This window comes from Giraffa tippelskirchi, chromosome 12, assembly GCF_054371585.1.
Source record: "Giraffa tippelskirchi isolate mGirTip1 chromosome 12, T2T-mGirTip1v1.2.pri, whole genome shotgun sequence".
In the NCBI taxonomy this organism is placed as follows: domain Eukaryota; kingdom Metazoa; phylum Chordata; class Mammalia; order Artiodactyla; family Giraffidae; genus Giraffa; species Giraffa tippelskirchi.
The window spans coordinates 56,312,743-56,339,566 of record NC_137286.1 but is presented as its reverse complement, the minus strand read 5'-3'; the positions used below and the strand labels follow the sequence as shown (position 1 = coordinate 56,339,566).

Genomic DNA, 26,824 nt, shown 5'->3' with positions numbered 1-26,824 from the left:
TCTGGAAATGCAGCAATGGCCAGGCATTTAGGAACAAACTGCTGTCTGACTGGTCTGTTCCTTCTCCTGATTGTCAGCTTAAGTTTCTGGGGAAGAGGGAGTCTGCAAAGCAAGAGCATCACAAGTCTGCCCAGGAGGAGAAGACTAGAAAGGAGGTGTTTCACAAAAAGGAGGGGCCTGGACTGCTACTGCCTGGCAGTAGGCTGCCCACACTGCAGGGTGTGTGTAGGTTGCAGGGGAGGGTATGTGGGGCAGAGTTGGAGAGCTGTGGTTGGGGGAAGGACTAATGGGGTACTTCAAGCTCTTGTGAATCCAAGGGCTAGGCCTCTGGGCTGTTCCCTTGAGGTCTTCATTCTGATGTGGTTCTCAGCTAGGCCAGAGCCCGGATTGGGTATTGAAGAGAAAAAAATTGACCAAGACCCACAGATTCTCCCTTCAAAATAGGCATTCCCAAAACAAATGGACTTGGACTGGGGCCCCATCACCCCTGGGGGAGATTGGGGCATAAGCCTATTCCCATATCCTAGGGAATTATCAAATGACCTATTGGTATGGAGCCTTAAGAAAGACAAGGCAAAGTTGAGTTGTTCTGAAGAAAGTAAGTTTTGCTCCAGTCCCCTTCACCAGCCACCCTCCCTTTACCCCCACCCTTCTCTTTGCTCAGGATTGCTTCCCCTAACTCCCATCCTTGATTTCAACCATCCAGACTTCATTCCCGCCTTTCTCCTTTGGACTGGTTCTTCCAGCAGGACTTTGCTCCCACTGAGCCCCGGGACACCACCCTGCTGCCCTGGGTACCTGGGAATCCTGCATGTTTGACTGATGTGACCTCTTGTTGCAAATAAGAGAGAACGCCTGTTTTGAAGGGAGCATTTGTGGACTCTGTTCTTTCCCACAAACGTTTATTAAATCTGTACATTTTAACACATGCATTTGTTTTTAAATTTACCCAAGGGCTATAGGGGTTTGTCTTGATCTGTAGTTTTGGCTACACCTGCTTGGGAAGACATTACCTTCTGTAATCTCCTGTCATTCTTGAGTCACTGACTGACTCAAGTTGCCTGGGATCTATTAGAATTCCTCATTTGCAGGTGCTCGGACACAGAAGCTAATATCCATCCAGTCCTTTCTAGAACTCATGGGTTCATATTCTCACCTTTTCCTGATTTCTTTACCATTTCTTGCCTCCCAAGCTACTGCATATGTTCTGATTTCTTGTATAACATAAAACACTTGGGAATTAAATGTTAATTCCATTCAAAACACACCCATGGAAATACAAATATTCGAATACTCTAAGTCGTCTTAGGATACAACAATGAATGAGAAACAGTATCTTTTCCTCTAAAAGCACTTAATCTTATCCACTAACCTTCACATTAAAGGTGACATTGAGTTTAAAATATAGGGAGTCAGTCTCTTTAATGGGAAATAGAAGAAATTCTTGAAGACCCTAGGTCATGAAGGGCTGGGGTTGGTTTTAAGGAACCACTAAAAAGAAGCCTGCTGACAAAACAGATGCTCCCTCAGACTTATAGGAAGCACAGAAGTCTCAAAGGGTTCAGGGTTTCTAGATGTGGGATCCATAGTTGGAGAGGTAAGCTGTCTTATCAGAGTTTCTAGCTGGAAGGCAGAAAGCTAGATGGGAGGAAGGTCAGAAGATGTTTCATGAAAGTGAAAACGAAAATGTTAGTCGCTCAGTCTTCTCCGACTCTTTGCGACCCCGTGGATTGTAGTCCCTCAGGCTCCTCTGTTCATGGGGTTCTCCAGGCAAGAATACTGAAGTGCATTGCCATGCCCTCCTCCAGGGGATCTTTCTGATCCAGATATTGAATCTGGGTCTCCCACATTGCAGACAGATTCTTTACCGTATAACCCACCAGGGAAGCCCTGGTTTCACGGTGGCTTCATGAAGGTGTCATTAAATAATGACTATTGTAAAAAGAGAAGAAGCATAATCAAGGAGGCAAAGCCAGAAGAGATCAGAAGGATGGAATACCACCATAGGCAAAAAAGAGGAAAAAAAAAATCATTCCCCCTTGCCCCCGTCCCTACGCGGGTTTACTGGAGCATACACTGAGAATAGCCATGCGGTGTCCAATTCCACCCCTGCTTTCTGACCCCACCTCAGCTTTCCTTGTGTCTTTCTCTTCCAGGAAAGAAAAGGTACAAATGTCCCCACCAGAAGGGGGAAATCTGATAGCATAGAGAGGTAGCTATACAGATAGAGAGAGATGTAGAAGACAACAAGATACTGAGATCATATAACAAAAAGTTGTGATGTAAGAAAAACAGCAAAAGTACCGGAAGCACTCCCTGGGAGCAGTAACATTAAGAGAAGAAAGAATGATAGAGAGTATCAGCAGAACGCAAAGAGATCTCTATCAGAGACAAGGTTCAGAGAGGGAAAAAGAGCAGAAGTGGAATTACAATGTTCTGTTCCACTGAGGCTGTGACTCCTAGCACCCCAAACTCCTCCCCACACATTTATGGACAAAGGAGCAGAAGAAAGCCTTGAAACGGAGCAGGAAGAAGCAGTGAAAAGAAAGGGCAGATGTGGGAAGCTTTTGAAGAAATGGGGTAGGAAGAAAGGATTCTGGCCCTTGGCGTGGGTCACATCATGCCTGAAAGGCTGGATATGTCCCCACCACCATCACATGCTCCCACTCCCAAGGAAGCCTCTGCAGGGTACACGTGGAAACAAAGGAAACAAAAAAATAAATATTTGGTTGAATGAGAGTCAGACAGCTTGGGAGGACTGAAAATTCCCCAATTCATTTATTTCTCCTACTTCTGAAATCCAGTATTAAACTCAGTGCTGACACTTTGGATGCTACCCAAAACATATCCAGACCTGTCACTGCCTCTTTTCCCTAAGTGAGGGAAGAGGAGGTTTCCAGTGGATGCCCGTGATGTGGATGCCCGTGATGTGGATGCCCGTGATGTGGTCCCCGGTGCTCAAGGAAACTGGTCCTTGTCTGGTGCATAGGGATGAATGTGCCATCGTTTGCAATCTTTTGGCCTCATATAAAGCCCTGATCCTGTGTTCTGGTTGGTACTGGGAGCCAGACCTCTGGACTCATTTCATCTGATAAATAAGCCTCTGATGCAGTAGTATGGAGTCTTGAAAGATGACCTTGAATTTTGAGTAAGTCTTTAAAACAAAAGCACTGACATATGGGGGACCATTTCTTCTCTACTTTTTAATCTTGATACAATGACTACATAAGAAGATTCCTCAAGGTAGAAGATAGCTGTATTTGCTTTGCCATCAGTCATAGAAGGGCCTAGAGTATATTCTTCCCATTTCAATAAATATCTATCCAGTACTTAGTAAATCACACTAGGATGTCTGCTGCTTCAGAAATTTTACCAAAATATTTTTTGAGGCTAAGCTCAATTCCAGAGACCTTAAACTGTAGTCTGACCCAGATTTCCTTGTGGCAAACTATGGATGGGGGAAGAGGGTGGCATAAAAAAATCTTGCATTGCTCAAAAAATGGTCCCATAACAACTCAGGTCAATAATAAGAGCCCAATCCTAAAGTATGGGACCAGATTTTCCATCTGGGCTAGCTGAGATCTGATCCTGATTTATTTATTTCAGGAGACAATCTTTGTGGAGCTCCTTACAGTGCAGATGTAGGGTGGCTGAGGAGCCACAGCAGTCTCATCACTGTTCAAAGAACTGGCTCCATCTGTAGGGTTTATGCCTTAAAAAAGCAGCCTAGTATTCATCCATTTTTCCCCTCCTTTCCTTTTAGATTCTCTCATCTTGACTTCATTATTTAAGTTGGCCTTCCCCTCTGAATTAGTAGATACACAAAAATATTTGAGAATAAATCTAACATAAATTTATCACTTTAGTTAACAAGCACTTATTGAGCTTTATTAACGCCAAGCTTCTGGTAGTGTTGGGGATTCGAAGTCAAAGTGTGGTTACCCCTCACTGAGTAAGACAATATTGAGAAGGGAAGGATTAACTTCAGAAAGGGAGGCTGGGTCTGGTGTTCTTTGACGAGTTATTCTTCTGGGAATTTACAAACAACACTGGGGATCAAGAAGTGTGTGATTTCTTGCTGGTTCCAGTTGGAGAATAAAGAGCCAGATGGTGAGGATGATGAATGAGGTGCTTGATCCCTTCAGATATCATTCTTCTCATAGACAATATTACTAATTGCAGAGGTGGAGAGTGGCTGGGACACCTAAGAAAGAGTATGAGTTGGGCTACCCAGATCGTTTTCCAGGGAAGGATAAATCTTAATCATTTGTCTCTTAGCTGGTAAAATGCTGCCCTGCCTCTTTCCTTCCATACCCTTATTGGCCCTGTAGCAAAGTCAAGCTTCAGCCATCCCTTCTTGTCTTAAAAAAAATACACTAGATGAGCAAGATGAGAGACAAACACTCAGATCCTGACTCTGGAAAACTGGAAAGAAAGAAGTGAAGAGACAAGTAATTAAAAAAAAAAATGCTTAGAAAGAGAAATGTTAGAGCTATAATGGCAAAAAAAAAAAAAAAAAGATGGTTGGAAGAAGAAATCTAAAGAAGGAACAGGAAAAAAAAAAAGCAGTGAAAGGAAATGTGATCAGCTGGGAATGCACAGAAGGGAGAATCATAGGCAGCTGGAAGAGGAAGGACAGAAAGCAGAGGTAGTGGGAGCCATCAACCCCACCAGGGCATTCTTCTCCCCTGCTGGGCAGTGGCCAGGGATGCTTGAATTCATGATTCCTGAAAAGGCAAAAGCTTTCTCAGCTAAAAGAGATGGAACCAGAGACCATATAGGGAGCAGCTAAGAAAGCTGTGTCAAGAACATGGAAGAATCTGAGGGTCCCAAGAGTGCCCATTCCTCCCTAACTGACCCAACATATTCCTGCACTGGGAATAAAGAGAGTAAAGTAATAAAGGAATATGAAAAGTGGAGGATTGGGGCGGTGGGCATGCTGTTTGGCAGCCTCCACCTATCTTCCTTGTCCCTGTCTAATTTGGTTGAAATAACACTGCCCCTCACTTGAGGGTAGCCTTTGAGGGAGCTGATAACCCCATATCACCCACCTTTTCCTCTTAAGAGTGATTTCTGTGCAGGGCTGAGGTAGAGAGGAAGAGAAGGTATTGAGGATGTGCCTGTGAAACAAATTTAAGGACCCTTCCTTTTACCAAGATAAAAACCCAAACTCTTTTTGTAAACATAAATAGGATGATAAAAGGATGTTAAAACAGGACTCATGTTTTGTTTTCATTGAGATCTAAAAGGCTAAGAGAAAAAATAGGTGGAAAATTTCTGCTACACGGTTAAAGGAGCTAAGACTCAAAGACAAAGCAACCCCAAACCAATTCCAAACCTTAATCATAAACCCACAAGAAAGGGTATAAAAATGTTTGAGCGTTGGAAAAGAGACTTCTTCAGAGAAGGTAGTGACATTTTCCTTGTCTGCACTGTGGACCAAAAAGAGTATTCCTTCCTCATTGCCACAAGCTGAAGGGACCGACCACACAGGGCCCTTGACCCATGTCTCTGGGATTCTGTGAAGCCAGCCCACTGCACTGGGACTGACCCACAGGTGAAAACTCTTAAGGGAAGGAGCTGAGATAGCAGTGCAGGGAATCAGCTTCAGTGGGAGGAGGCTACACTGCCCCAGACCGAAGGCGGAGAGCCAGGATGGTCCACTGTTTCATGCTGATACAGACTTGCCACTAGAGAAGAAGTGCTGGCCAGAAGACTTTTAAAAATTATGTCCAGGAGCAACATGGTTGGAGGGGAGAGGGGGAGTACCTGGCTGAAAAGGAAGAGGTAATTGCGGACCTGAGGGCACACTTTGCCCATGGCTGGGAAGTGCTGTTAGATGTGGTCAATGGAGAAATCCAAGGGACATGCAGTAGCACCCCACAGAAGAGTCAGCCCGGAACATGCACCAAGCCCAGAGCATGCCGTCACCTGATCCCATGCAAACCAGCCCACCTGGCCATTCCTCAAGCCTGGGGTGGAAACGGAGGCTGGAGGTGTGGGGAGAGCAGAGCCGAAAAAGGTGAAGCCTGGGAATTAGTGAGAAGCTCATCACAAGCAAGACAGAGAGTGGACGAAAGCACTACGTGAAGTTTGCTCTTTTGACTGTTACACAGGACTGGGTCCTCTAGTTACTCAAACGGTTCTGTCTTATGGCTAAAACTGATGGGAGGGCGGGTTTACGTGAGAGTTTCTGGAAGAAGAGTGGGATCCCTTGGAATTTTCTCGCCAAAGTAGGAGGGCCAGAAATCACGTCACAAAATAGATTTTCAGATCAGCAGCACCTCTTGAGTTGTGGGGTATTTGGGTCTTGTAAATGGTTAGAGGAACTTTCCTCACCCCTTCTTTTGGCCTCACAGGCTTCCTCCAGCCCCGAAGGACCTGTTCCAGGCAGAGTCAAGCGCACCCTGAGTATTATAAAAGAGTGTTTCTTTCTCTAGCTTCTTGATCCTGCCACAAATTCTTGACTCTGTAGGAAAACGTGTCCTCCCACTGTTTTGCTCACTCCCTGATCCTTTGGGAAGGACCCGAGATTTGGCTTCTTTCTAGAAGTATCTGGAATTTCTCCCAGGTGATGGGGAGGGGTGGGCCACAAAGATTCTACCAGCACCCTCTGCTTGTCTCTGGCTCATAAGTCAGGGTCATCATTGCCTGCTTAGTTTTCCCCTCTGTCTTCTAAAATACTGTAGCTTCCTTGAGGGCAGGGATTCTCTCTTATTTACTTGTTAGAGAAAGTCTGGGCACATGGTCGATGCTCGCCTAATAAGTCAATGCGTGAACACACTTTAGCGGGTCTGAAGGACAGAGAAAGAGGAGAAAACCGAGGCGGCCACATTTCCTTCCGAACAAAGTGTCTTTCAGAACAAAGTTCTCACTGTGTTTTCGGATGGTGTAGTTGGTCCAGAATCGCGTGCACATCATCCTGGATGGGAGGAGCTTGTCGTCTCAGGCTCTGTCCATGCAGTTGTGCTCCCCAGCCTTCGGCCAGCTTTCAGTGACCTGACCCTCCCCAGGATGGGGACCATCCCCTGTCCCTCTTCACTGAGGACCGTCCTATAAGCTCCCAGGGATGGAGGCGGTGCTCTTCCTACACCATGGGTTTTCCACAGTCAGCACCTCGAATGCCTTCCTCCTTGCCAGGTTCCAAGGTGCTCCAGGCTTCAGCCCTTGTTCACGGGTGACAGGCCCCTCTACCTGGTTTCTCCACACAAACTCAGCACTCGTGGAAGTAGAAGATGGTGCCCCAGGCCCACCTCTTACCACGTGGCTGTGGCTGGGCTCCACAAAGGGCTACGTGGCAGAGAAGGCCAATCCCTCTCCGTATATGAAGTTAAGAAGAGGGTCACAGGATGTGATCAGGATGTAGATGCACATGTCAAACTTAAAATAGTAGATGAGGAAGTGCTGGGACTGTGCAAAGCCACCAGGAAAAATAATAATACAGTGGTCCCTCAGTATCTGTGGGGTTTTGATTCCAGGTATCCCCACCCCTCCATGGATACCAAACTCCCGGGATATTCCAGTCCCCTGTATAAAATAGTGTCAGCCCTCCATATCCACAGGTTCACATCTAATTGTACTCTGGAAGTACCTACTATGTACCATAAACTGTTGTTGGTGCATCCAAAATATATATATATATATAAGCTCTGAAGCCTGACTAATGAGAAAGGTTAATTCTGTATCTTACTAGGTATAAACTGCTATTTTGCCTGTTCTTGAATCTCTCTGGCCTTGTTTCTGTAACAGGAGGGAAAGAGGCAGGGCACAAGTTTTGAAAGAATGGCATAGCCCAAGGACACAACATAAACCAATTAGAATCAAATGGATTCAACATGGCAGACAAGTTGACTTTGATTAGACCTTGATCCTCAATCAACAAGCTAAATAACACACCCAGAGGTGCCATGTCAGTTCCAAGGCACCATCAAAAGACCAAGGAGTGGGCTGTGGCCCAATCCTGGAAATCGCCACACATTCCCCAAAACACTGGAATAAACTTCCCATATTAGCATATGAAATTACCCTGCCCATAAAAACTAACCAGACCCACATTTCACGACTGCACTCTCCCTCTGCAATGGCCCACAAACAAAAGTTTCCAGGTCAGAATATTTTATTGTTTAAAAAAAATAATGAAAGGAAGTGGTCATGTCAAGTTACTTTGAATGTTTCTTCTTACAGGATATTAAGGATGGGAAATTCCTTGGAGATTATCAAATCTAATTCCTTTATTTTGTAAAGAAAATAAGGCTAAGAGTAACTGACCTGACAGAAACTGATTGTAAATATTAGTTCTGCTTTCTTCTTTGAGGCTATTTTGCAAAAAAAAAAAAAAAAAAAAAAAAGTCTTATCCCATGTAAATTACTCAGGACTTCAGGAAAAAAAAAAATTGGATGATAAACTCATCTGGATCTTGGGGAACAATGACCCTACTTGAAATAATGCAGATGCTGACAGTCAGTCAAAGATGAAGATTTTTAATGTTAAACAAATATTTACTGCATGCCTTCTGATGATGAGTTAACCAACAAAGAATAGAAAAAAATACCAGCTCGGTATTTGGTAAATGGCAACCTATGCTAGTATTCTTGCCTGAGAAATCCCATGGCCAGAGGAACCTGGCAGACTACAGTCCATGGAGTTGCAAAAGAGTTGGACACAAGCGAGCGGCGAAACCACCACCACCACCCAAACTAATGCCTCTGTGTCCCCCACTCTGTGTTCCACCACCTGAGAACACTCCTACCCCAGGTGTCCTGTCCAGGGCAGACCTTGGTTTTGCAAAACCCAGGAGATAGTCCTCAACCACTAGCTTGTCATCCAGCAAGATGTCAAAACCAAGGACCTCAAAACAGGCACACATGTAGCTCCACTCAGATACTGGGGGAAACAGGTTCAGGAGTTGTGATGAAGAAGAGAATATGCCAAAATGGTTTTGGTGACTATGTCCTCAGTGTCTCCCTATTGCTTACTGCAATTTTAGCTGTGCTCTCTCAGCCAGGCGTTGAGTGTGGATAGCCTCCTGAGAGGTCCAGTGCTCAGAGGAAGATGGGAGGTGGGGGGGGGGGCAGGCCACCAGCAAGGAGGCTCCCTAACATTGACCCTGACCCTAATTCCGTGCCTAGGTTCCTTGTGTTTTCAGGGATTGTCGCCAGCTTGGAGCAGGGTTTCATTATAGGGTAGGGTTGGGAGTGAACTAGCTGGTCGGCCCCAGGGCGGTGGTCTGTAAAGCTGGAGCCAGCTCAACCTCCCAAGGACTAGTTCATCTGTTTCAGGGGCTGCTGACCCTGTGGGGCTAAAGGACAGAGAAAGAGGAAGAGAAACTGAGCAGGCCATGCCTCTTATTTCCTGCAGCGTCAACCTGGATAGAGTTTGCATTCTGTTTTTGGATGATGTAGTTGGTCAGAATCATGGGCACATCATCCTGGAAGGGATACCCTGTGGTCTCAGGCTCTGTCTGTGCAGTTCTTCTCGCCAGCCCTTCGCTGATTTTGGATGACTTGCGCCTCCCCAGGATGGCCCTTCTCCTGGCCTTCTCCACTGAGACCGTCCTGTAAGCCCCCGCGGAGGAAGGGGTGCTCTTCCTGGAGCCAGAGCTTTTCCCCTGGATGCTCTCCCCACAGTCAGGTCCTGAGGTGCTCCTGTCTTCACCCCTGTCGGGACCAGCCGACGAGTCAACGTAGGCACAAACGCGGGATTCCTTGGCTGAGAAAGAAATAGACACAGACACAGCGAGACACAGACACAGACACAGCGGGGGTTGAGAGGATCACTGCAATCTGTAATGCCAGTGATGATTGTTTATTTTTACACACAGAATTTTATACCCTTATACCAGGAAATTCTTATACAACACAATCATCAAAAATCACCTAAGTAACATAAAGCGATCAATCAAGATCTCATGACTCTGTATCTCAGGACTCAGGTTGTATCTCAGGACTCAGGTCATAAAAGCCATTTGTCCTGCGTCAGATGCACTCCAGGGGCTGCAAGAAGTTTCCTTAGTAATCAATAAGAGGTGGTGGGACAGAGAGCTATGTCTGGACTTGACCCTTGAGTTAACAAGGCAGCTCCCAAAGCAAATCCTGTTTGTTGTCAGGTAGCCCCCCACAACCCCTTGTTCACGGGTGACAGGCTCGCTGTGTGATGAGCCCCTCTACCTGGTTTCTCCACACAAACTCGGCACTTGTAGCAGCAGAAGATGCTGCTGCTGGCAGGGCTCTTACCCCGTTGCTGTGGCTGGGCTCCACGTCGGGCTAGGTGGCACAGCAGGCCAGTCCCTCTCTGTACATGAAGTTAAGAAGAGGGTCACAGGATGTGATCAGGACATAGATACTCATGTTGAACTTGAAGTCGTAGATGAGGAAGGGCTGACAGACTGTGAAAACACCCCAAGAAAAACAATAATACGGTCGTCCCTCAGTGTCTGTGGGGTATTGGATCCAGGAATCCCCCCACCCCACTATGGATACCAAACTCCAAGGATGCTCTGGTCCCTCGCATAACACAGTGTCAGCCTTTCATATCCGCAGGTTCCACCTCCCACTGTACTTTGGAAGTACCTACTATGTACCATAAACTGTTGTCAGCACTTCCTAAAGAATAAACAAATCAGTACAAGCTCTGAAGCCTGACTAATGAGAAAGCTTAATTCTGTGTCTTACCTAGGTATAAACTGCTATTTTCACTGTTCTTGAATCTCTCTGGCCTTACAGGAGGGTAAGGGGCAGTGGCACTTCTTTTGGATGAATGACACAGCCCAGAGATACAACATTAACCGATTAGACTCTAATGGCTCCAGCATGGCAGACAAGTCGACTTTATTAGACCTTGATCCTCAATCAGCAAGCTAAATGACTTACGCAGAGGTGCCACGATAGTTCCAAAGCACTGTCAAAAGTGCAAGGAGTGGCCCATGGTCCAATTCCTGGAAACCTCCACCCCTTCCCCAAAATAGTTGGAATAATTGTCCCACTCATTACCATGAAATTACCCAGCCCATAAGAGCTAACCAGGTCACATTTTGCAGCTGCACTCTGAGATGGCCCACATTCTGTCTATTGATTGTGTTTGTCTCTGAATCGAAATTATTCCACACTTATCATTTGTCTCTCACTGAATTCTTTCTGCAATGAGACATCAAAACCTGAGTGTCATTAGATCCTGAAACTAGGTACCCTGGGTTTCGGCAGGGATCGAGTCCCAGCCTTGTGGGTTCAAATCCCAAATGGTCTTTGGCTGCATTCAAGTCCCAGCACTTGGTTCAAGTCTCAACCTGAGATAAACAGCTTCATTTCCTCATCTGTAAAATATACATATGAATATTTTTTAAATCATTATAAAGGTAGCATGATACAGTCTTTGCAAAACACATATAACAATGGAATGGTTGTTGTTCAGTCACCAAGTCATGTCCGACTCTATGAAATCCCGTTTGCCTGCAGCACACCAGGCTTCCCTGTCTTTCACCATCTCCTAGTTTGCCCAAGTTCGTGTTCATTGAATCTGTGATGCCATCCAGCCATCTCATCCTCTGTCACCCTCGTCTCCTTCTGCTTTCATCTTTCCCAGCATCAGAATCTTTTCCACTGAGTTGGTTGTTTGCATCAGGAGGCCAAAATATTGGCGCTTCAGTCTCAGTTCTTCGAATCGTGTTCAGGGTTGTTTTCCTTTGATATTGACTGCTTTGATCTCACTGCTGTCCAAGGGACTCTCAAGACTCTTCTCCAGCACCACAATTTGAAAGCATTAATTCTTTGGCACTCAGCCTTCTTTATGGCCCAACTCTCACATCTGTATATGACTATTGTGAAGACAATAGCCTTGACTATAGGGATCTTTGTGGACAAAATGAAGTCTTTGCTTTTCAATACACTGTCTAGGGTTTTCATAGCTTTCCTTCTAAGAAGCAATCATCTTTTAATTTCATGGCTGCAGTCACCATTCACAGTGATTTAGAGCCCAAGAAGAGGAAATCTTTCACCGCTTCCACATTTTCCCCTTCTATTTGCCATAAAATGATAAGGTCAGATGCCATGATCTTAGTTTTTTTGAATATTGAATTTTAAGCTGACCTTTTCACTCTCCTTTTTCACCCTCATCAAGAGGCTTTTTAGTTCCTCTTCACTTTCTGCCATTAGAACGGTGGTGGCGGTGGTTTAGTTGCCAAGTCGGGATCCGACTCTTGTGATCCCATGGACTGTAGCCTGCCAGACTCCTCTGCCCGTGGGATTTTTTTAGGCAAGAATACTGGAGTGGGTTGCTATTTCCTTCTCCATTAGTACGATGTCACTTGCATATCTGAGATTGTTGCTATTTCTCCCAGTTGTTTTCAACTTGTAACTCATCCAGCTCATTTTTTTTTTTTTTTTTGCATAATGTGCTCTGCATGTAAGTTAAACAGGGTGACAATATATAGTCTTGTTGTACTTCTTTCTCAGTTTTGAAAGTCTGCTGTTCCACATGATGTTCTGTTTCTTCTTGACCTGCATGCAGGTTTCTCAGGGGACAAGTAAGGTTGTCTTGTATTCCCATCTCTTTTAGAGTTTTCCATAGTTTGTTATGATTCACACAAAGGCTTTAGCAAAGTCAATGAAGCAGAAGTAGCTGTTTTTTCTGAAATTCCCTTGCTTTCTCTATGATCCAGATATTAATCAATTATCTTCTGCAACTAAGGGGTTAACAAAACCCTTCCTCTTCCTCTGAAGCCATTTGTTATTGGATTCAAGTTTTACCAGTTTTACTGCGATATGGTAAAGGCAGAAAGTCAACTGTGTTTCTAGGCAACATTGCTGCTGGTTAAAGTGATCCCACCCTGGGAAATCGCAACCCTACCTAAGAGAAAGTATAAATGAGCTTTGTGTTCTGATTCTTAGAGTAGAACATGGTCCTTGAAGGGACCCTGTGAGCAAATCCAAAAATCAGTTTCAGAAGATACTGGTTTCTAATTGGAACGTGGAGCTTCTAAGTCAGGAAGTCTCCCTAGTTGTTACCCGGGGTAAGTCTTCTTCCTTCACTTGGGAGCTGTCACTTGAGGGACCAAAAAGGAACCCTGGGACAGATACACAGACTTCTGTGAGGATTATTCCTGATGCTGCTTTGAGGGTACTGCATGTTTTTTGCATCTTTCTGAGAGTCACGTCTGGCCTACGGTAATCCTGAAGGTCCATTCTCCTTGGACCTGGGACATCCCAGGTAGGGCTCTGCATCTTCCCACAGGCATGCTAGGGACCTAAAACATGGAATAAGACTTGGAACATATCTAAGGGTTTATGAAGTGTTCTAGTGATAAAGCATTGGCATGCATGAGTGCTCAGTCTAGTCTGTCACTGCTTCCATTTTTCCCCCTTTTATTTGCCTTAATGTAATGGGACCAGGTGCCATGATCTTAGTTTTTTGAACGTTGAGTTTTAAATCAGCTTTTCCACTTTCCTCTTTCACTCTCATCATTACTAAGGGAGAAAGAAGATACCAACTAAATTAGGAAATTGCATAAAAGCAGTAGGAATATCTCAATAAAGTAAGAGAAGGTCTCCTGCTAGATGTTCAGTTCAGTTCAGTCGCTCAGTTGTGTCCGACTCTTTGCGACCCCATGAATTGCAGCACGCCAGGCCTCCCTGTCCATCACCAACTCCCGGAGTCTACCTAAACCCATGTCCATCGAGTCGGTGATGCCATCCAACCATCTCATCCTCTGTCGTCCCCTTCTCCTCCCGCCCCCAATCCTACCCAGCATTAGGGTCTTTTCCAATGAGTCAACCCTTCGCATGAGGTGGCCAAAGTATTGGAGTTTCAGCTTCAACATCAGACCTTCCAATGAACACCCAGGATCGATCTCTTTTAGGATGGATTGATTGGATCTCCTTGCAGTCCAAGTGACTCTCAAGAGTCTTCTCCAACATCACAGTTCAAAAGCATCAATTCTTCGGCGCTCAGTTTTCTTCACCGTAAGAAGGCCAAATATGACTTAAAAAAAATTGGAATATAATTGCTTTATAATATGTTCATTTCTACTGTAAAATGAAGTGAATTAGCTCTATGTATACATATATCCCCTTGGTTTAAAGCTCCTTCCCATTGACCCCCATCACACCCCTTTAGGTCACCACAGTGACCACAGAGCACTGAGTTGAACTCTCTGTTCTATACAGCATGTTTCCACTAGCTGTCTTACATGTGGTAGTGTCTATATGCCAACTATAATCTCCCAATTTGTCCCATCTTCCTCTCCCTCCCTGCTCCCAACCCCATGTCTACATGTCTGTTCCTATGTCTGCATCTCTATTTTTGCCCTGGCAATAGGTTCATCTATACCATTTTTCTAGATTCCACATGTATGCTTTAATACTCAACATTTGTTTTTCTCTTTCTGACCTACCTCACTCTGTATAACAGACTCTGGATTCATCTACATTCTACAAATGACTATTTTATTTCTTTTAATGGCTGAGTAATATTCCACTATATATATACCACCGTCTTTATGCATTCATCTGTCATTGTACATTTAGATTGTAAATTGATACAATCACTGTGGAGAACAGTATGGAAGTTCCTTAAAAAACTGAAAATAAAACTACCATATGATTCAGCAAACCCACTATTGGTAATATACCCTGAGAAAACCATAATTCAAAAGAACATATGCACCCCAATGTTCATTGCAGCCTTATATACAATAGCCAAGACATGCAAACATCCTAAAAGTCCAATGCATCTTCTGACCTAGTCCATTGATTTTAGAGCCAGAGTCTTGAAATGTAATCTGAAAATCACTATTCTACAGTGATGTTTACCAGCTTCAGGTGGAAAAGGCAGAAATCAGATTCACTGAGATCTGAAAGCAGGCATGGCAGTTGTTGGAAAGTCAAAGAAGGAAAGAACTTGTCAGTGTCAGCAAGATCATAACTGAAGGGCCTGACTGTGGGAAGGGAGTCATATTCATAAGCAATGGAACTGTGAAGTAACAAGGTACCAGGCAGTAAAACATGGATGACAGATGTGTTGGTGGAGCTACAGAGACTTGGGTTCAAAACCCAGCTTTGTCCATCTCTGAACTGGAAAGGACAGAGTTGTTGTAAAGTTACAATCAGATAGTTTGTACAGAGTTAGATCGGTCCCTAGCATATAGGAAGCACTGATTTAACTATATTCTAGCTTCTAAGCTGTGATTTAAAAAGAAGAGCAAGCCCAGTTGTAGAAGGTAATGGGAAAAGTAACATACAAAGATATGCTCAGGAAGGAAAATCTCTGGGTTGAACGTTTAGAAGTTGGAAAAGTGTTTGGAAACTTAAAGCTGGGTCTAAAAAGACCCCAATGAGGTGAAGGGCAGTTGCAAGTCATTAAGGCCAGGTAAGTTGAGACTTTGAGATGAAGGTGTAGGAAAATAATTTGGATGTGGAAAAAGCAAGAAAGAAGGTGTTGCATGGAAGGAGGGCTGGAGCCAATCGGAAAGTAGCCAAAGAAAGTTGGAGAGTATCCCAGAGAGAAGTCTATAAAGAGCTTAGGGGGATGAATGGATGTAGAGGAGTAAAAAAATAAAGCTATAAACCTATTTGTTATTTGGGAATAGAAGCAGGCCTCCACATTTGCTTGAGTAAACTATTTATCTGAACCACATTTTCATATTCTCAGTGCACAAATCAGGCTAAAATATTTTGACACATAATTACATGCATATCATTCATAGAGTACTTTATCACACAGAAACATAGTGTCCAAATATTCATATCCCTAGTGCTGGACATTCAAAAATATTTGTTGAATATATTAAAACTCCCAACTTTGCCTCCTGAAGGAGCCTTAGTTATGTCATTACTAAAATGGATGTGCTAATAGAATGAAATATTAGGTTGGTACATGTGCCATTATAGTCTTGTACCATAAACTTTAAATCATAGCTAGGTTCAAATTTTTATTAATCAAAATAGGAACCATTACAATCAACACATTTGCCAACAAGAAAAAAAAGTTTGTTCCTGTAGCATTAAAAATCCATGCTTCAGGATTTGACGAACTCTGAAAGCATTTTCTGCGTCCTGTTGGTTGTGGAAGCACTTTTCCTGCAAAAAATCATCAAGATGTTGAAGTGGTAGTCAGTTGGTGTGAGTTCAGGTGAATATGGCAGATGAGGCAAAACTTTGTAGCCCGATACATTCAGCTTTTGATGTGTTGGTGGTGTGATATGTGGTCAGGCGTCCCCGAGAATCAGGCCCAATCCTGTTGACCAATGCTGGCTACATGTGTTGCAGTTTTCAGTGCATCTCATTGATTTGCTGAGCATACTTCTCAGATATACTGGCTTCGCCAGTGTTCAGAAAATTGTTGTGGATTAGACACTCAGCAGACCACCAAACAGTGACCATGACATTTTTTTGGTGCAAGTTTGGCTTTGGGAAGTGTTTTGGGTTGTCTTCTCAGTCCAACCACTGAGCTGGTCATCGTTGGTTGCTGCATACAATCCACTTTACATCACCCATCACAATCTGGTCAACAAACAATTCATTGTCTTTGCGCGGAATAAGAGAAGACCACACTTCAAAATAATTATTTTGATTTCCAGTCAGCTCATGAGGCACGCACTTATCGAGCTTTTTCACCTTACCAATTTGCTTCGAATCCCAAACTACCATAGAATGATCCACATTGAGGTCTTCAGCAACTTCTTATGTAATTGTAGGAGAATTAGCTTCACTGATTGCTCTCAATTGGTTATTGTCAACTTCCGATGACCAACCACTGCGCACTTCATTTTCAAGGCTCGTTTCCTTTGTAAGACTTCTTGAAGTACAACTGCACTGTAAGTTCATTCATTCCCGGGCCAAATGGATTGTTGATGTTGGGAGATGTCTCCATTGCTTTACAACCCATTTTGAATTCAAGAAAATCCCTCAAATTTTCTTGTCTGACATCACTTCCATAGTCTAAAATAAATATAAAATAAACATAATAGGCCATTAGCAAGACTTAAATCGAGAAATGTACATTCAAATGATGTGTAACATAACCACATTTAATGAGAATGTATTACAATATCAAATGGCAAATTTCAACAATGCAAAAGCCACAGTTACTTTCGCACCAGCCTAAATACAATCTGAAGTACTGGGAAGATATGAGATACTCTACAGATAACTACCAAGAATTTTAGTGTGTGTCAGTTACTGTTTTTTAAATGCTTTTAAAATACTGGTCTAAAATATTGCATAAAATATTTTCTATTTCATGTCAGAAATATGCATGTTTCATTTTTGAAAGAAAAAGTGTATTTAAAATCAAGTATACAAGGCATCTTGATTGTATTTTAATCTATGATTGTCATCCCCCAGACTAATATAGGTACCTGTGATCCCCTGGTATCTGGTTGGCATAAATGTATGAGTCATGTAATGTCAGAAATGTCAGGAAGAGATTCTGACCTGATATTTCTGAGTAAAAAAAAAACAAAAACCTGCATGAACCTGGAGATAAATAAAAAACACAGTTTTCTCCTTGATTACCTATCAAAAAATAGCAACCCTGTCATTTTATATGATCTCAAACTGTTCAGAGTTGTTAGAATTTGCCCACAGTGAGCCTTGCGGAGCCCTCTGTGGAGTCGGGAGTTGAGCCCCAGTGCCCTGTTCTAACATCCCTTTCAGAAGGGTAGTAGTTCCTGAGAGTGTGGCACCCTGATGGCATTCTAGACCTGGGACCTGATACACTTTCTCTCCAAAGGCTTGCATTCTTCCAGCAGCAAGAGAGAGAAGGGCGCATTACATGAAGTGGAGCCTGACTGTATATTTTGTTCTTCATGCTGAAGTTCTACAACATAAGACTTTCTTTCTTCTTTCACTTCTTTATTCAGAATGGAGGAGTGACTCCACCAGGGTTTTGAAAATCAGATCTAGATCAAATCCTGATTCTACCTTTTGATGCTTGAAGATGTTGACAATGTCTGTTGACCTTTGGCACTTCATTATCCATAATGTAGGGAGAGTGATACCTTTCTGGTTGACAAAATATGAATGCGTCTGAAAATATTAGAAACGTTCAACTTCCTACTCTTTCCCCTCTTTAGCTGTTTTGAAGAAAAAAGGGTGAAATAGTGTAATTAGGTAGGTGCAGAGAGGAAAAATTAATGTAGGTGTTTTATGCTTGAAGAAGTTGCAGTACTCAATCTGGCAAAGATGCAAGCGTCCATCATTATTATGGCAAATCTTATTCAAGAGACTTAAGGAAGATGTACTGAGAGAGTCATGAATAATCCCAACCTCATGTTACTGATATTTTCAAGTTGTTCCATCTCAAAACTTACTATAACCATAAATACACTACTGGTCACTCCTCTTGGAATGTTTGGGTAGGAAAAACGTGCTGTTGAGGGTGCAACAATCGTAGTCCAAAGATTCTAAGAATGATCATGACCTAAGGACTCGGGGACTGAGTCACACTATGCAATATGACTACGTTTAGCATGGAACTGGATGAGTGCTAAATTGAAAGGTCAGATTGTGCCTTTGCTAATCAGAAACACAACAATGCCATTCCCATTCCCGTGTTTTGTGCATCGAGTCAGGTTTACATATGTTGGTGCCATTAACACCTAAAAGGAAAATTCTAATAAAATCCATAAAGCACAAGGAACCCAATCATCTTTAAGAAAATAATAAGTGATTTAGTGGACACTTCTTGCTCCTCAAGTATAGGAATAAAAAATTTAAAGATGAAATTTCATCTCAAGAATACTACAAAGGTTTAAATTTTATTTTTCAGGACTCTGAATCAATAAGATTAACTCTATATTACATGTAGATGATAGATCTAAAATATGTGTAACTGTATAAATTAGCTTCCTTTTTCAGGTAGAAGCTATAATCTTGTTACTTTAACAGAAATATCCATATTTACAGTTTTCTATTTTTCTAAAAAATAAGGCTTTTTAAAGATGAGGAATAATTAAGTTAGTAATTTTGAAGGTGTCTCCCACTTAAGAACCTCAGTCTGAGTCAGTGGGTACTATTTCTTACCATAGTCAAAGAACTGTGTTGAGTTTCACTTGTCCAGAATTAAAGACAAGATTTTCACGTGCTGGACTTTTTTAGGATATACATTTGTAAGTTAAGGCTTCTCTGGTACCTCAGTGATAAAGAATCCATCTGCCAATGCAATAGATATAGGAAGATCCCCTGGAGAAGGAAATGACAACTCAGTCCAGTATTCTTGCTTGTGAAGTCCTATGGACAGAGGAGCTTGGCAGCCTACAGTCCGTGGGTTTGCAAAAAGACACAAACAACCTAGAGAATAAAAACAACAAATCTGTAAATTAAGAAGGAAGTCCAAAGATACAAAAAAAGATAAATCAATTGCTTAGATGGCATTTATCCACATGCAGATGAATACCCCTTAAGAAAATAAAAGTTGACAAACAGTCATGTTGTAGTGCCTGTATAAATATGACTGCTTTTCCTCTTTTCCCTACTTTGCTCATAGAATGGAGCCAAAGACACTGAGTTGTCATGTGGAAGATGTTAAGTCCAGAAAGAGAGCAAGAATAATAATTATGTTCATCCCTATGGTGTCTGGAGGATTAGTAACTGCCCAAGAGCTCTCAAACACCCTCTATGCCAATGAAGCATCAGCCATGAGCATAATCTCTCATGTGTTCAATATATAGCTCTTTCCACACCTGATAGCTTACACTTACATTCTTGAAGAAAAGGTATTTTCATGCATGTAATCATATAAGTGGCATTTTGATATATATTCTGTTCTATTTCATGTATCCTGTTCTATTTCCTACTTTTTCCTACAGTTACTTGATTGAAGTCTGTCCATGTTGTTACATATTAATATGTTCTTCCTGCAGTATGGTACCATATACTTATTCCATATTTTACTTGATATCCCTATCAATGAGCATCTAGAGCATTTCCAATTCTTTCCCTTATAGAAATAAATGCTTGGACAGTATTCCTTTACATGTCTCCATGTGAATATTTGAGAATTCCCCAGGAGTATATGATAAAAATTGAGGCAAGTAAATCATAAAATATAACCATATTCAGCTTAACTAAATACTGTTGATTTTCCTCTAAAATGACTGCTTCGATTTGTACTCCCACCAGCAGCATTGTTTAGATATACTCCACCAACACTCAAGAATACCCAACTTTTAACAATAATCACTTTTAAGAAACGGTACCCCCCATTCACATGGAGTCCATTTCTGTAGTTGCCATTAAGTTATGTTCCTCACACACTCATTATTTGGGCAGATTTCTATTTCTGGAGAATTCCATGGACAGTGGAGCCTGGCAGGCTACCGCCCATGGGGTCTCAAAGAGTCAGACACAACTGAGTGACTAACACACACACACACACACACTCATTTCTGTAAAGTGTTCATTCTTAGCCTTGATTCATTTTTCCTCTGAGTTACAGTACTTATACTCACATATAGCAGGTATTAATAGTTTGACATATGTATACATAAAAAGAGTTATTCCCAGTCATTATCTGTTACCTTTGTCTGTGATATAGACTTCCCTGGTGGCTCAGATGGTTAAGAATCTGACTGCAATGTAAGAGACCAGAGTTCAAACCCGGGTTGGAAAAATCCCCTGGAGAAGGGAATGGCAACCCACTCCAGTATTCTTGCCTGAAAAAAATCCATGGACAGAGGAGCCTAGCAAGCTATAGTCTACGGGGTCGCAAAGAGTCTGACATGACTGAGTGGCTAACACTTTCACTTTTTGTCTGTGATGACCTTCACTGAATAAAAGTCTTTGTGATAGAGCCTAATCCATTGATTTTCCCTTTATGGCTTATATTTTAAGTCTTATTTAAAAGATGGTGTAATAAAATATTTTCTTACATTTCTGTCATTTAAACTTAACTTTCACTTTCAGTTTTCAAACATAACTGGAATTTCTTTATATAGCGTAAAGTAGTTGTCTATAATAAACTGATTTTCCCAACACCATTTATGCAGTATTCCATTTCCTCAGATTTCATTGATTTGTGTAACCTGACAATTCTATCATGTATCAAATTCCTATGTGCATGGATTTGTATCTACTAAACTGTTCCACTATTCAACATTATATTCCCAGGTGGCTCAGTGGTAAAGAATCTGCCTGCCAATGAAGGAGATGCAGGAGATGCAGGTTCGATCCCTGAGTTGGGAAGAGCCCCTGGAGGAGAAAATTGCAACCCACTCCAATATTATCAAGTGGAGAATATCATGGACAGAGGAGCTTGGCATAGGGCCATAGGGTGGCAAAGAGTCGGATACAATTTAGCGACTGAACACACTTGCAAACATAATATACAGTATAGCTAACTCTACCATGAACATCGGCATTGGCACTGCCATAGCATCTGTGGCCCTACCATAGAGACTGCAGACTCTAGGACTGGGCCACCTCAGCCCAAACTATATGGGCAGGGCACAGCCACATCCACCAGCAGAAAGTTAGGATAAAAATTACTGAGTATAGCCCTGCCCACCAGAGCAAGACCCAGTTTTCCCCAAAGCCAGTCCCTCCCATGAGGAAGCTTGCACAAGCCTCATTCTTATCCATCAGAGGGGAGACAGAATGGAAACTACAGTCACAGAAAGCTAACCAAAATGATCACAAGGAACTCAGCCTTATATAACTCAATGAACATAAGTTTATGTAACTATACCAGTGACAATGTGCATTGCCTTATGTACACTGTACAATGTACAGTTCCTTATGGAACTATTTAATTATGCTGTGAAGGGCCAACCAGGACAGGCTAATCATGGTGGAGAGTTCTGACAAAATATGGACCACTGGAGAAGGGAATGGGAAACTGCTTCAGTATCCTTGCCTTGAGAACCCCATGAACAGTATGAAAAGATAAAAATATATGACACTGGAAGATGAGCCCCCCAAGTCAGTAGGTGTCCAATAAGCTACGGAGGAAGAGCAGAGAAATAGCTCCAGAAAGAATGAAGAGACTGAGCCAAATGGAAACAGCACCCAGGTATGGACATGATCAGTGGTGAAAGTAAAGCCCAGTGCTGTAAAGAACACTATTGCATATGGAATGCTAGGTACACGAATCATGGTAAATTTGATGTGGTCAAACAGGAGGTGGCAAGAGTGAACATCAACAGTTTAGGAATCAGTGAACTAAAATGGACTGGAATGGGTGAATTTAATTCAGATGACCATTATATCTACTACTCTGGGCAAGAATTCCTTAGAACAAATGGAGTAACCCTCATAGTCAACAAAAGATTCAGAAATACAGAACTTGGGTGCAATCTCAAAAACAATGGAATGATCTCAGTTCATTTCCAAGGCAAACCATTCAACTTCACAGTAATCCAAGTCTATGCCCCAACCACTAAGGCTGAAGAAGTTGAAACCAAATGGTTCCATGAAGACCTACAAGACCTTCTAGAACTAACACCAAAAAAAAAAAAAAAATGTCCTTTTCATAATAGGGGATTGGAGTGCAAAAAGGAAAGTCAAGAGATACTTGGAGTAACAGGCAAATTTGGCCTTGGAGCACAAAATGGAGCAGGGCAAAAGCTAACAGAGTTTTGCCAAGAGAACACACTGGTCACAGCAAATACCCTCTTCCAACAACACAAGAGACAGCTCTAAACATGGACCTCACCAGATGGTCAATACTGAAATCAGATTGATTATATTCTTTGCAGCTGAAGATGGAGAATATGCAGTCAGCAAAAACAAGGCCTGGAGCTGGCTGTGGCTCAGATCATGAGCTCCTTATTGCAAAATTCAGACTTAAATTGAAGAAAGTATGGAAAACCAGTAGCCCATTCAGGTATGACCTAAGTCAAATCCCTTATGACTATACAGTGGAAGTGACAAACAGATTCAAGGGATTAGATCTGATAGACAGAGTGCCTGAAGAACTATGGACAGAGGTTCATAACATTGTACAGGAGGCAGTGATCAAGACCATCCCCAAGAAAAAGAAATGCAAAAAGGCAAAATGGTTGTCTGAGGAGGCCTTAAATAGCTAGAAGAGAAGTGAAAGGCCAAGGAGAAAGGGAAAGATATATACAATGTAAAGAAGACAAGAACCAAAGAAGGCCAAAAGACCAAAGAATTGATGCCTCTGAGCAGTCATGCCGGAGAAGACTCCTGAAAGTCCCTTGAAGAGCAAGGAGATCAAACCAGTCAATCTTAATGGAGATCAACCCTGAGTATTCACTAGAAGAACTGATGCTGAAGCTGAAGCTCCAGTAATTTGGGCATCTGATGCGCACAGATGACTCACTGGAAAAGTCCCTGATGCTGGGAAAGATTGAGGGCAGAAGGGGAAGAGGGCATCAGAGGATGAGGTGGCTGGATGGCATGACCGATGCAATGAACATGAACTTGGGGAAACTCTGGGAGGTGGTGAGGAAAAGGGAGGCCTGGTGTACTGCAGTCCATGGGATTGCAAAGGGATGGGATGTGACTGGGTGCTGCACAACAACAATACCCAACTGAATTCAGAGTTTCAGAGAATACCAGGAAGAGATAAAGTATTCTTCAGTGAACAATGCAAGAAAATAGAGGAAAACAATAGAATGGGAAAGACTAGAGACACCATCAAGAAAATTAGAGATACCACGGGAGCATTGCATGCAAAGATGGGCTCAAAAAAGGACAGAAACAGTAAGGACCTAACAGAAGCAGGAGAGAGTAAGCAGAGGTGCCAAGAACACACAGAAGAACTATACAAAAAAGATCTTCATGACCCAGATAATCACGATGGTGTGGTCACTCACCAACAGCCAGACATGTTGGAGTGTGAACTCAGGTGGACCTTTGTTCATTACTATTGATAGCTTATGGTGAACGATGTCAGATTTGTGATCTTCGAAGATTTAGCTACAGGACCAAGGACCAGGCTTGATCACTCAAGAGCTTTTGTGTAGCCGAGTTTTATTAAAGTATAAAAAGAGACAGAGAAAGCTTCTGACACAGACATTAGAAAGGGGTCGGAGAGTGCCCCACTCACTAGTCTTTATCAAGGCCTTATATACTTTTGCCAGACCCACTTCCACAATACACATCTTAATATATCAAGATTAGTCAGAAGGTTCTTCTTAAGGAGAAATATGCCCTCAAGCAAGATAATTTGTCATAATTGACTAAGACAAAGCAATGTAGAAAATAACATTTGTCCTTTTCCCCTTGAGAGCCTCAGACCCCTTACTCCTACTCAAGGGCTCCTGACCTTTTTCTTCTCCCTGGGGACCCTGTATTTCTTATCAAGCTCCATAGTAATTGACTCTCTCACTACAAACAAAGCTAATGGAGATGATGGAATTCCAGCTGAGCTATTTCAAATCCTAAAAGATGATGCTGTTAAAGTGTTGCGCTCAATGTGCCAGCAAATTTGGAAAACTCAGCAGTGGCCACGGGACTGGAGAAGGTCAGTTTTCATTTCAGTCCCAAAGCAGGGTAATGTAAACAATGTTCAAGTTACCATACAATTGCACTCATTTCACAGGCTAGTAAAGTAATGCTCAAAATCCTTCCAGCTAAGCTTTAACAGTAAGTGAACTTCCAGATATTCAAACTGGATTTAGAAAAGGCAGAAGAACTAGAGATTAAAGTGCCAACATCCACTAGATCATAGAAAAAGTCAGAGAATTCCAGAAAAACATCTACTTCTGCTTCATTAACTATCTTAAAGCCTTTCACTGTGTGGATCACAACAAACTGTGGAAAATTCTTAAAGGGATGGGACTACCAGACTTCCTTAACTGTCTCCTGAGAAACCTATATGTGGGTAAAGAAATAACAGTTAGAACCAGACATGGAACAATGGACTAGTTCAAAATTGGGAAAAGAGTCTGTCAAGTCTGTATATTGTCACCCTGTTTTTTTAACTTACATGCAAAGCACATCATGTGAAATGCTGGGCTGGATAAATCACAAGCTGGAATCAAGATTGCCAGGAGAAATATCAACAGCCTCAGATATGCAGATGATACCACCCTAAAGGTAGAAAGTGAGGAGGAACTAAAGAGCCTGTTGATGAAGGTGAAAGAGGAAAGTGAAAAATCTGGCTTAAAACTTTATATTCAAAGAACTAAGATCATGGCATCCAGCCTCATCATTTCATGGCAAATAGATTGGGAAAAAATGGAAACAGTGACAGATTTTAATTTTTTTGACTCCAAAATCACTGCAGATGGTGACTGCACCTATGAAATCAAAAGATGCTTGCTCCTTAGAAGAAAATTTATGACCAACCTAGACAGCATATTAAAAAGCAGAGACATCACTTTGCCGACAAAGGTCCATCTAGTCAAAGCTATGGTTTTTCCAGCAGTCATGTATGGACATGAGAGTTGGACCATAAAGAAGGCTGAACACCAAAGAATTGATGCTTTCAAACTGTGGTGCTGGAGAAGAGACTTGAGGGTCCTTTGGACTGCAAGGAGATCAAACCAGTCCTAAAGGACATCAATCTTGAATTTTCATTGGAAGGACTGATGCTGAAGCTGAAGCTCTGATACTTTGGCCACCTGAAGCAAAGAGCCAACTCATTGGAAAAGACCCTGATGCTGGGAAAGATTGAGGGCAGGAGGAGAAGTGGACGACAGAGGATGAGATGGTTGGATGGCATCACAGACTCAATGGACATGAGTTTGAGCAAGCTCCAGGAGACGGTGAAGGACAGGGAAGCCTGGCATGCTGTAGCCCATGAGGTCGCAAAGAGCTGGACATGATTTAGCGACTGAACAAAAACCCTGAATTGAGCCCCCATCCTTGCTTTAGTTTTTTTTCTAATTTTTTTTATGAACCTGTATTATTTTATACAAATCTTACATGAGTGTTAAAGATTTCCTAAAAAACTCCTTTGGGGGCAATGTTAAATATATAGGTACAGTTTTGAAAGTCAACACCTTTATAATGTTACCACCTCCTCCAGAACATAATAATATTTCCATTTACATGGTGCTTTCTCCAAATCTTCTAATGAAGTTTTAAATTGCTCTCCATGAATGCTTTTGTACATTATTTTTATAATTAATTCCTGGATCATTTGTGAATTTTTCTATTTAAAATAATATTGCTTTTTCTGATTTTTTATTTCTAGAATAACAAATGTTGAGTATCATATATAGGTTTTGAATCAAGTTATCCATTTAAATGCTAATTCATTCCAAAACTTTATTAGTTGATTCTTTTTTGCTTTTATATGTAAATACAGTGGAAAGTGAAATTTTTTGTTTCTTGACATTCATTCTTCGTACAGCTTCTCTTTCTGCTCTCATTTTCGTGTCTAGAACCTCTGCTACTAGGGTTAAAAATAGTGATGAGAATCTTGTCCTGTTTCACACTTCTAAGAGAACATTTCTAAACTTTCTTAAATATGAAGTTTTCTGTATACTTTTGTTAGATCTTATCAGCACATATTTTTCTGTACTTTTTAGTTAATGTGCTGTACCTTCTTTAGGCCATTAATGATGAACTGTGTTTTAAGATTATTTTATGTTTAATTATTCTTAAGTTTCTAGGATAAATCATACTGTGCATGAAATAGTGTTTTATTGAGCCTATAATTTCTTTTTGTTGTACTGACCTTATTCCATTTTTTTTTTTATAAATTTATTTATTTTAGTTGGGGGCTAATTACTTTACAATATTGTAATAGTTTTTGCCATACATTGACATGAATCAGCCATGGGTTTACATGTGTTCCCCCTCCTGGACCCCCCACCCACCTCCCTCCCTATCCCATCCCTCTGGGCCATCCCACCGCCCCGGCCCTGAGCACTTGTCTCATGCATCGAACATGGAACGGTGTTCTGTTTCACATATGATA

At 42.0% G+C, this 26,824-nt stretch overlaps 2 long non-coding RNA genes across 3 annotated transcripts in view; one reads left to right on the top strand and one right to left on the bottom strand.

Annotated features, from left to right (window-relative positions):
• LOC145530366 (uncharacterized) overlaps positions 1-17,455 on the top strand; it is a 23,384-nt gene extending 5,929 nt beyond the window's left edge. Inside the window, exons 2-3 of one of the 2 annotated variants that reach the window (XR_014071708.1) lie at positions 78-219; positions 665-17,455. This is a non-coding gene — a long non-coding RNA (uncharacterized LOC145530366). Of the gene's footprint in view, positions 1-77 lie in introns of both variants that reach the window. The other variant, XR_014071707.1, reaches the window with a different exon arrangement.
• Positions 1,768-26,824, bottom strand: part of LOC145530368 (uncharacterized) — a 30,035-nt gene continuing 4,978 nt past the window's right edge. The window contains exon 2 of the long non-coding RNA XR_014071710.1: positions 1,768-26,706. This is a non-coding gene — a long non-coding RNA (uncharacterized LOC145530368). The remainder of the gene's footprint in view (positions 26,707-26,824) is intronic.